Here is a 9,512-nt window from a genome sequence, read left to right as displayed (position 1 = left end):
CCTTAGTTATTCACTCAACCATTTATTGATAGCACTATAAACTCCTGGGTATTTATGTTATTTTATAGATTATAATCCAATACTATTGTGATTTATTTTGTGGCTCAAACTGTTCCAGCTCTGGCCTTTTGGAGTTCTGTCCTCTAATCTCTCCTACCTGCCCCTCCCTCCTGGATTGCTAGATGGCACCAGTGTTGTTTATTTTCCTGAGGACTTCCTTACTTTCTAGCATTACAAAATGATGTAGGCTCACTTTATACGTCCCCTGCCCTGCTCCTAGAATCAGCCATTTCTCCAAGGAGCCTGGTTCTTTTCACTGGAGAATGATATTTAGGAACTATGATCTGGGTCCTGGGTGTGCTCGTTGCTATTGTTGTATTTACTCATTGTTTAAAATGTGCCTTTCAACTTTCTATGTACCTCTTCTAGTTATTTTGCCTTGCAATTTATATTTTGAAAAAACTGGATTGTTTGTCCTGTGGTCTGTATTTTGCTGGTTACATCCCTGCGTTGTTGTTTAACATTGTTCTCTGTCCCACATAGTTCCTAAAAACTTCTAGTTGGATCTAGAGACTTGATCAGATTCTGGTTAGATTTTTGATGAACTGACTCTAAAGTATAGTCAAATATAGATTTAGAGAGTGACAAATTCTCACAGTAAGTGACGCCTGGGTACCAGGCAGGTGTTGTAATGCTGCAATCATTAAAACAATGTGGGGTGGAGCCAGAAGGAGACAAAAAGAGTCAGCAGCAAACAGAACAGAAGGTCTGGAAATAATCCTACACACGCCTAAGAATTTCATCTCTGATAAAGATGGTATTTCACACATGTAGGAAAAGGGCGAGTTTACTTTTCATTTGTAAAAAAACACAGTAGTAATAAATATTAAATATAGAGTTCCAACTCATTAAAAATGTCAGATTAAAGATCTAAATAAGCATAAACCCCACTGACGTAACAGAATAAAATACGGGAGTCTATTTTTTATACTGGGGGTTCTATCTCAAGTGTTCAAAGAATTTGAATAAAGAGTTCACAGGGTACTGCAAAGGGCAATTAACCATATGAAAATATGCTGAACCTCACTACAAGTTTTAAGCCACAAATTAGTACAATAGTGATAGCCAGTGTAGGGGGCAAAAGGGCACCCTTGCAATTCAGCAATATCTATCAACAATTTAAAATGGGTCATCCCTTGCCCTAACCGGTTTGGCTCAGCGGATAGAGCTTCGGCCTGCGTACTGAAGGGTCCCGGGTTCCATTCCGGTCAGGGGCATGTACCTTGGTTGCGGGCACATCCCCGGCGGGGGGTGTGCAGGAGGCAGCTGATCGATGTTTCTCTCTCATCGATGTTTCTAACTCTCTATCCCTCTCCCTTCCTCTCTGTAAAAAATCAATAAAATATATATATTTTGGGGAGCATGTAGGAGGCAACCAATATATATATATATATTTTTTATTGATTTTTTACAGAGAGGAAGGGAGAGGGATAGAGAGTTAGAAACATCGATGAGAGAGAAACATCGATCAGCTGCCTCCTGCACACCCCCTACTGGGGATGTGCCCGAAACCAAGGTACATGCCCTTGACTGGAATCAAACCTGAGACATTTTAGTCCGCAGGCCGATGCTCTATCCACTGAGCCAAATGGGTTAGGGCTAGGAGGGGAAATTTTTTAAATATATTTTCATTGATTTCAGAAAGGAAGGGAGAGGGTGAGAGCAATAGAAACATCAATGATGAGAGAGAATCACTGACCGGCTGCCTCCTACACGCCCTACACTAGGAATCGAGCCCCCAACCAGGGCATGGGCCCTGACCGGGAATCGAACCGTGACCTCTTGGTTCATAGGTAGACACTCAACCACTGAGCCACGCCGGCCGGGCAAAAAAAAAAAAAGTGTTTTTTTAAATATGATTCAGACCAGGCAGTCTCTGTAGCTATGTTTTGGGCAAGGGTGTGGGTATGTCCTGGTCAGAGCAGTCACCCTCAGGAAATTGGGAGGAGAGCCAGGCAGGCAGCCAAAGGGACTCTAATCAAATCTCCTCCTCAGGTTGGAGACCCCTGAGCGGCCTCCACTGGCCGGGCGAAGCGCACTTGCAGGGCTACTTCAGGAGGCTGTGCACACGCTGGAATCCAGACTGGAGAACCCAGACATGGGAGGTGCACGGACCAGGGCTGTGACGTTCTAGGGTGGGGGTGGGGTGCAGCGAGTGGGTCGGTTTTGTAAAGCTGTCAGTCTCTCTGGAAGGTCAGAATGTGGAAAGACCAGCCTCATATCCTGACCTGAGATAAGGGGCTGGAGCAGCCAGGATCCCGGTGGAGGGAACCGCTGTCCTTCTCATTCCCTTGAGGGAGAACAGGAGCCGGGAGAGAGGAAGGGCCCAGAAGAGGGCTTAAGTGGAGGTGCTGGGCCTTTAAATGCAGGCGCGTTCTATTATATACTTTTAGGATTAACTTTTGTGTGCATTATATTTCACCCTAAGACCTCAGGTAAGTTTGCCAAGCAAATAATTAAACAAATCTGTGCTTGTGTCTCAGACTCAAGAACAGCTTTCCCAGTGTCCCCTCCTATACCCAGGAGGCCGCCAAGGCACTAATAACATCTTTCCAGAGAGAGTGGTCGTCTTGGAACTCCAGGAGGCAATGGATCAGTACATGGCAAAGTGGGAAAAGCAAGCACAGTGTGAATATGAGAGACCCCTGTCCCCCCAGTATTCTAGGAAGGCCAGAAGTCTGGCACAAAATGAGTCCCTTTTCAGCCAGCAGATGTGTCAGTGACACAGGAGGACATCATATGGCACAAGGTAACACAGGCCAGCTTCAGAAGTGACCCCTCTTTCCTCCTTGACCCTCTCAAAAGGGAGATAGTTGTAATCCATGGAAGATGCTGCATCCACTCAAAGTGACTGTCTCATGTCCTCGGATGCAGACACTAATATGGCAGCAGAAAGCCATGGCAACCATTCTAAAGTGGGAGTCACAAAACATGCCTGCAGGAGCCAGGCGGACGCAGAGGATGCAGCAGGCTGCGGGGAGAAGTGAGGGGTGATGGGGCGTCAGTACTCGGCTCCAGGCAGTTTTATTACTGCCTTGTTGATGGGGAAGATCTGTGCTGCCTAATTTCTCAGTTAAAAAAGAAAAAATCCAGATTACACATAAAATTTAAAATGTTTCCTTTTTGCAACTAATCCAAAATTAGAAACTGTAAATCAAATATGTTTGAGGTTGGTGGTATATCAGTGTTCTGTTGCCACTGTAACAAATTGCCACAATCTTGGTGGCTTAAACCCACACATGTAGTCCCCACTGTTCTGGAGGCCAGGAGTCTGAAATCCTTTTTACTGGTGTCAGCACGGCTGCTTCTGAAGACTCGGGAGAACCTGCTTTTTCGCATTTTTTAGCTTCGGGAGGCTGCCTGCATGGCTTGGCTCGGGGCCCCTGCCTCCAGCCTCTTGCTTCCATCTTCACATCTCTTACTGCTGCAGTCAATCTCCCTCCGCCTCCTTCTCATAAGGGCACTTGTGATTACATGTGGGGCCCACTACAACGGATAAGCCAGAATAGTCTTTTTCTTTCCAGATCCTTAACTTAATCACATCTGCAAAGTCCCTTTTGCCATATTCAATTATATTCCCAGGTTTCAGGGATTAAGACCGGAACGTCGTGGGGGACAATATCCAGCCTACCACAGGTATACGACAGGTAGAGGCATGAATACAGCACTCAGATTTGAACTTATTGCAGATTTCCCCCAAATGATAAAATATCTCAATACCTGGTCCCCGGACCTATGATTTAAAAACAAACACAACAGCTTTTTTGAGGTTGCATGTGTATGCCATAAAATTCATCCACTGTTAGTATACAATTCAATGATTTTTAGTAAATCTATAGTTGTGCTACTACCATGACAATCCATATTTAGAACATTTCCGTCACCCCAGAAAGTTCCCTTGTGCTCCTTTGCAGCCAGTCCCCACCCCCAAATGTCCATTGACATTCCCAAAGTTAGCCCAGGGAATCACTTATCTACTAACATCTATATAAATTCCCCTTTTCTGTACCATTCTTATACATGGGATTATGCAATATATCATCTTTTGTGTCTATTTTCACTTCGTATAATGTTTTTGAGGCTCATCTATATCATAGTATGTGTCAACAATCAGTAGTTACTTATTTTATTGCTGGGTAGTGTTTCATTGTGTGAATTATATCACATTTGGTTTATTTACCAACCTGTTGATGGACATTGGATTGTTTCCTAATTTGGCTATTATGAATAAAATGATGCTATGAACATGCATGTGCAAATTTTGTGTGGGCATATGTTTTCACTTCTCTCAAGAGGACACCTAGGAATGGAAGTGCTGGATCAAATGATAACTATATTTCTAACTTTTTAAGAGACTGTCAAATCATTCTCTAAAGTAGCTATACCATTCTACTCTCTCATCAGGAATGTATGAGATCCAGTTTCTCCACAACCTCTAAAGAAATGACTACCAAGTAATAATAAACACCTTGAGTGATGAAATTCTGCTCTCTAAATCTCTCTCTCACTAACATGAACCAGGGCTGGAAATGTACACGATGAACCTGGGAGATCTCACTGAGCCATAAAGTAAGTGTTAGGGTCGCCGAAGGAGGAACGCACGAGGCCAAAGTGGTAAGGAATTATGAATGTACTAGGCCATCTGGATACCAGGTGAGAGGGGAGAGATAATGGTCTTAGCAAGTGGAATGTGGTCTAAGTGGAAGGGAATGTCCACTGTGAAGTGGCCTAAAGGTCAGTTCCCAGGGGAGGGTATCGATTCAATTACTTGATGAAACCTAACAGTAAGGAAGTTGTCAGTAACCACTAGAATAATACTAAAAGGTCATAAGAGCCACTTGAAGGGACATTGGCTAAAGATGGAATAATCTCAGCATCAAAAATACTAATAAGCCCTAACCGGTTTGGCTCAGTGGATAGAGCAGTGATGGCGAACCTTTTGAGCTCCGCGTGTCAGCATTTTGAAAAACCCTAACTTAACTCTGGTGCTGTGTTACATATAGAAATTTTTTGATATTTGCAACCATAGTAAAACAAAGATTTATATTTTTGATATTTATTTTATATATTTAAATACCATTTAACAAAGAAAAATCAACCAAAAAAATGAGTTCGCGTGTCACCTCTGACACGCGTGTCATAGGTTCGCCATCACTGGGATAGAGCGTTGGCCTGCAGACTGAAGGGTCCCAGGTTCGATTCCAGTCAAGGGCATGTACCTTGGTTGCGGGCACATCCCCAGTGGGAGGTGTGCAGGAGGCAGCTGGTCGATGTTCCTCTCTCATCAATGTTTCTAACTCTCTATCCCTCTCCCTTCCTCTCCGTAAAAAAACCAATAAAATATAAAAAAATTATAAAAAATACTAATAAATAATGACTACATTTTACTAAGTCAGATGAAATATAGCAACTTCCATAATTTCATCTCTCTCTCTCTCTCTCACACACACACACGCACACGCACATCGCTCATCAGTTACCTAGGGACATCAGCTGCATTTCAATCAAGTAGGTGATGAAGAAAGGTTTCTAATATATGAGTTCCAGTTAATAAGTGAAGAGGGAATGATAGAATTAGAAGGAAATTACCACTTTGCACCCCATAATTTATTTATGGGTGACTTTAGCATCAAAGTGCAACAACCAAACACAGTGTGCTTCCCTGGCATGGTGCAATAAAAGACACACAGTGCCACCGGCCAAAATAATTTAACCTAAATCTAGTCAAAGCTCTTTTATAACTACTAATGTGTGGTAAACACAGGGGCTGCAGGAACAAGCGAGTTGACACCATGAGGAAGTAATCAGCCAAGTCCCGATTGTGGGGAATTCTACAGGACAAATGGCCTGTGTTTATCAACAAATAAATGGCATAAAAAAGGAAGTGGGGTGGGGCTGATTTAATAGATGAAGAGAGACTTAAACGCCATATCAACTAACGCACAGTGTGGAATTTGTTCGGATGCTGAGTCAAACAAACCAACTGTAAAAAGGCCTCTTTAGAACAATCAGGGGAATTTGAACACGCATGAGGAATTCCATGATAGTACGAGATTAACATAAACATAAAGCAAAAGTCCTTATCTATCAACGACACAATCTGATCCATATGGAATTTGCTTTAAATAGTGTAGAAAAGAAATGCCTCCTGGAAAGGGAGTCAGAATAAAGGAACCATTGGTGGCAAAAATGTTAACTACAGAAACCAGGTGTTGGGAATGTGGGAGTTCATTAAACCCTTCTCTCTACGTTGGGGTACATTGGAAATTTCCCGTAATAAAAAGCTTTTTTAAGGCAATGACAGAGAAAAGTCACGTCACCGACAAAGAAACAAAATTGAGCTGACAAAGAGTTCTCATCAGCAAGAGTAGAAAACAGAAGCTGGCAGATAGTATCCTCAGAGGATTAAGAGAAAACAGCTGTCATGCTAGAATTATATACTCAGCAAAACTATTTTGAAGAATGAGGGGAATTAGGGGCATAGCTAGCTAAACAGAAACCGAGTTTAGCACCGATAAACCTGTACTAAAGAAGTGCTAAAGAATGTCCCTCCAGGAAGAAGGAAAATGATGCTGGAAGGAAGGTCAGAGAGTCAAGAAAGAACAAGGAAGTTGGTAAACACGTAGACAAACAAATGTTGCCTGTATAAAATAATTATAATAATGTCTAATTCATGGGGGGAGGGGTGGTTAGTTTGATTGTTTTTTGGTTTTTGATTTTTTAAGTTTATTTTTTATTGTTGACGTTATTACAGATGTCCCCTATTCCCCCCCCCCTTCCCCTCTCCTCCCAGCCCCAACTCATGGGGTTTTAAAACAATTTAAAATACTGCACAACAATAGCATCTTAGAAATATAATGTCTCTCCATTTGTTTAGCTTTTCTTCTTTTCTCTTTAGTAGTGCTTTAGAGTTTTCCTTTTTTAATTAATTTATTTTTTAAAATTTATCTTTATCGTTGAAAGTATTACCGACGTTCCCCTTTTCCCCCCATTGACACCCCTCCTCTCCACTCCCATCCCTCCCCAGGTCTCCACTCCACTATTGCCTGTGTCATGGGTTACACATATATGCATGTAAGTTCTTTGGTTGATCTCTTCCCTCCTCGCGCCCTCCCTCTGAGAATCCTCAGTCTGTTGCGTGCTTCACTGTCTCTGGATCTATTTTGTTTTGTTCAGTAGATTCCACATAAAAGTGAGATCATGTGATACTGGTCTTTCTCTGACTGGCTTATTTCACTTAGCATAATACTTTCCAGGTCCCTCCATGCTGTCTCAAAGGGTAAGAGATCCTTCTTTTTTATAGCTGTATAGTATTCCATTGCATAAATGTACCACAGCTTTTTTATCCACTCTTCTTCTGATGGGCTCTTGGGCTGTTTCCAGATATTAGCTACTGTAAATATTGCTGCTATGAACATAGAGTGCATATATTCTTTCTGATTGGTGTTTCAGGCTTCTTAGGCTATATTCCTGAAGTTCCATTTTTAATTTTTTTAGGAAACTCCACACTGTTTTCCATAGTGGCTGTACCACAGTGGCTGAACTACAATCCCATCAGCAGATAGAGTTTTCTTCATATGGGTGTTGCCCTTTTTATTCATTTAAATTCTAGGTATAGTATTTTTATTGTGTGAAATATAAATCACAAAATTTACCAGTTTAAAAATTATAAATGTATATGTACAGTATTTTATAGTTTTTAGTTGCCATTGGAATTGGTATCTTTGGACTTGTATGTTTTTAAATCACTTATTACTGGTATGTAGGAAAATTGTTGATTATTGTATGTTAATCTTGTGGTGGCCACTTAATTCTCTTGTTAGTTTCAATAGTTTTTCAGTTAACTCTCTTTTCTAGGCACATAATAACAACATCTGCAATAATGATAATTTGGTTTCTTCCTTTCCAAAAATTATTCTTTCTTCTTGTCTTCTCGTCAAAGTAGGGCCTTCAGTACAGTGTTGAATAATAGCAACGGTAATGGAAATTTTTATCTTGGTCTTACATTTTGTGGGAATGCTTTCAACATTTCACCATTAAGTATGCTATTATTAATTTCTGGTCATTTCCCTTTGTCGTGGTAAGAAAGATTTCTTTTTCTATTTCTAGCTTGCTAAAGTTTAATGGATTCTAATAAAACTGAGGTCCTATGTGGTTCAAAGATGTGTTTCATTCAAATCTGGCCTCCAAATAGAAATCAAGAAGAGATTTTATTTATGCTCTACTAAAACACACTTTCCAATAGTCCCTTTTTCTCTCCCTCCCACAATTTTCTTTCACCCTGGGGCTACGCTGGAGACCCTCACACTTGAAAACCCCAAAGCTTTTTATATATTTATTTTATTTTATTTTTTAATTGATTTCAGAGAGGAATGCAGAGGAAGAGGGAGTTAGAAACCTCAGTGATGAGAATCATTGATCGGCTGCCTCCTGCACCCCCCCTACTGGGGATCAATCCCACAACCGGAGCATGTGCCCTTGACCGGAATGAAACCAGGGACCCTTTGGTCCACAGGCCGACGCTCTATCCACTAAGCCAAATCAGCTAGGGCAACCCCAAAGCTTTTTGTAAGCCCCAGTGTGGTGACCTCCCCCTCTCCCATGGGTTTTCTTTTCCTAGTATGTTTTCTGCCTGGTTTTATTATGTACTTCACCTCTCTAGATAAGGGCCCCCCTTCCCTCCAGCCTCTCTGTTGTGTCTCTCTGGACCAGCTGGCAAAGTGTCTTCTTTAGAGGACTGTCAGTGGAGACACTCATCCATTTGTAAACTCTCTCATCCCTTGCATCCACCACAGTCCCTTTTGGTTATTCTGCTACCTCTCAGATAGTCCACACCCTCTCTTTCCAGCCCCTTAGCAGTGGTTCTCAACCTTCCTAATGCCGCGACCCTTTAATACAGTTCCTCATGTTGTGGTGACCCCCAACCATAAAATTATTTTCGTTGCTACTTCATAACTGTAATTTTGCTACTGTTATGAATCGTAATGTAAATATCTGATATGGAGGATGTATTTTCATTGTGACAAATTGAACATAATTAAAGCATAGTGATTAATCACAAAAACAATATGTAATTATATATGTGTTTTCCGATGGTCTTAGGCGACCCCTGTGAAAGGGTCGTTCGACCCCCAAAGGGGTCGCGACCCACAGGTTGAGAACCGCTGCCTTAGATACTGGTGCTTCCCCGGCCTCTGCCTTTGGCCTGCCTCTTTCTCATGCCTCCTGGGCAGTCTCAGCCACTTCAGGTCTTGCATCATTGTCACACAATGATGACCCCAAATCTACATGTCTAACGCCAATCTGTTCCCGGCTCCAGAATTGTGTGTCAATTGAACCGGGCACCTCTCCTACAGGCTGTCCCTCAGGACCTCAGAGTCCACAGGTTCAAACCCCGCCCCTTCCCTGACTACCTCCACACTGCTCTTCTTCTGTATGTCCGAGTTTTGGAC

This window comes from Myotis brandtii, unplaced genomic scaffold (assembly GCF_000412655.1).
Source record: "Myotis brandtii unplaced genomic scaffold, ASM41265v1 scaffold251, whole genome shotgun sequence".
In the NCBI taxonomy this organism is placed as follows: Eukaryota; Metazoa; Chordata; class Mammalia; order Chiroptera; family Vespertilionidae; genus Myotis; species Myotis brandtii.
This window is presented reverse-complemented; position numbering follows the sequence as displayed.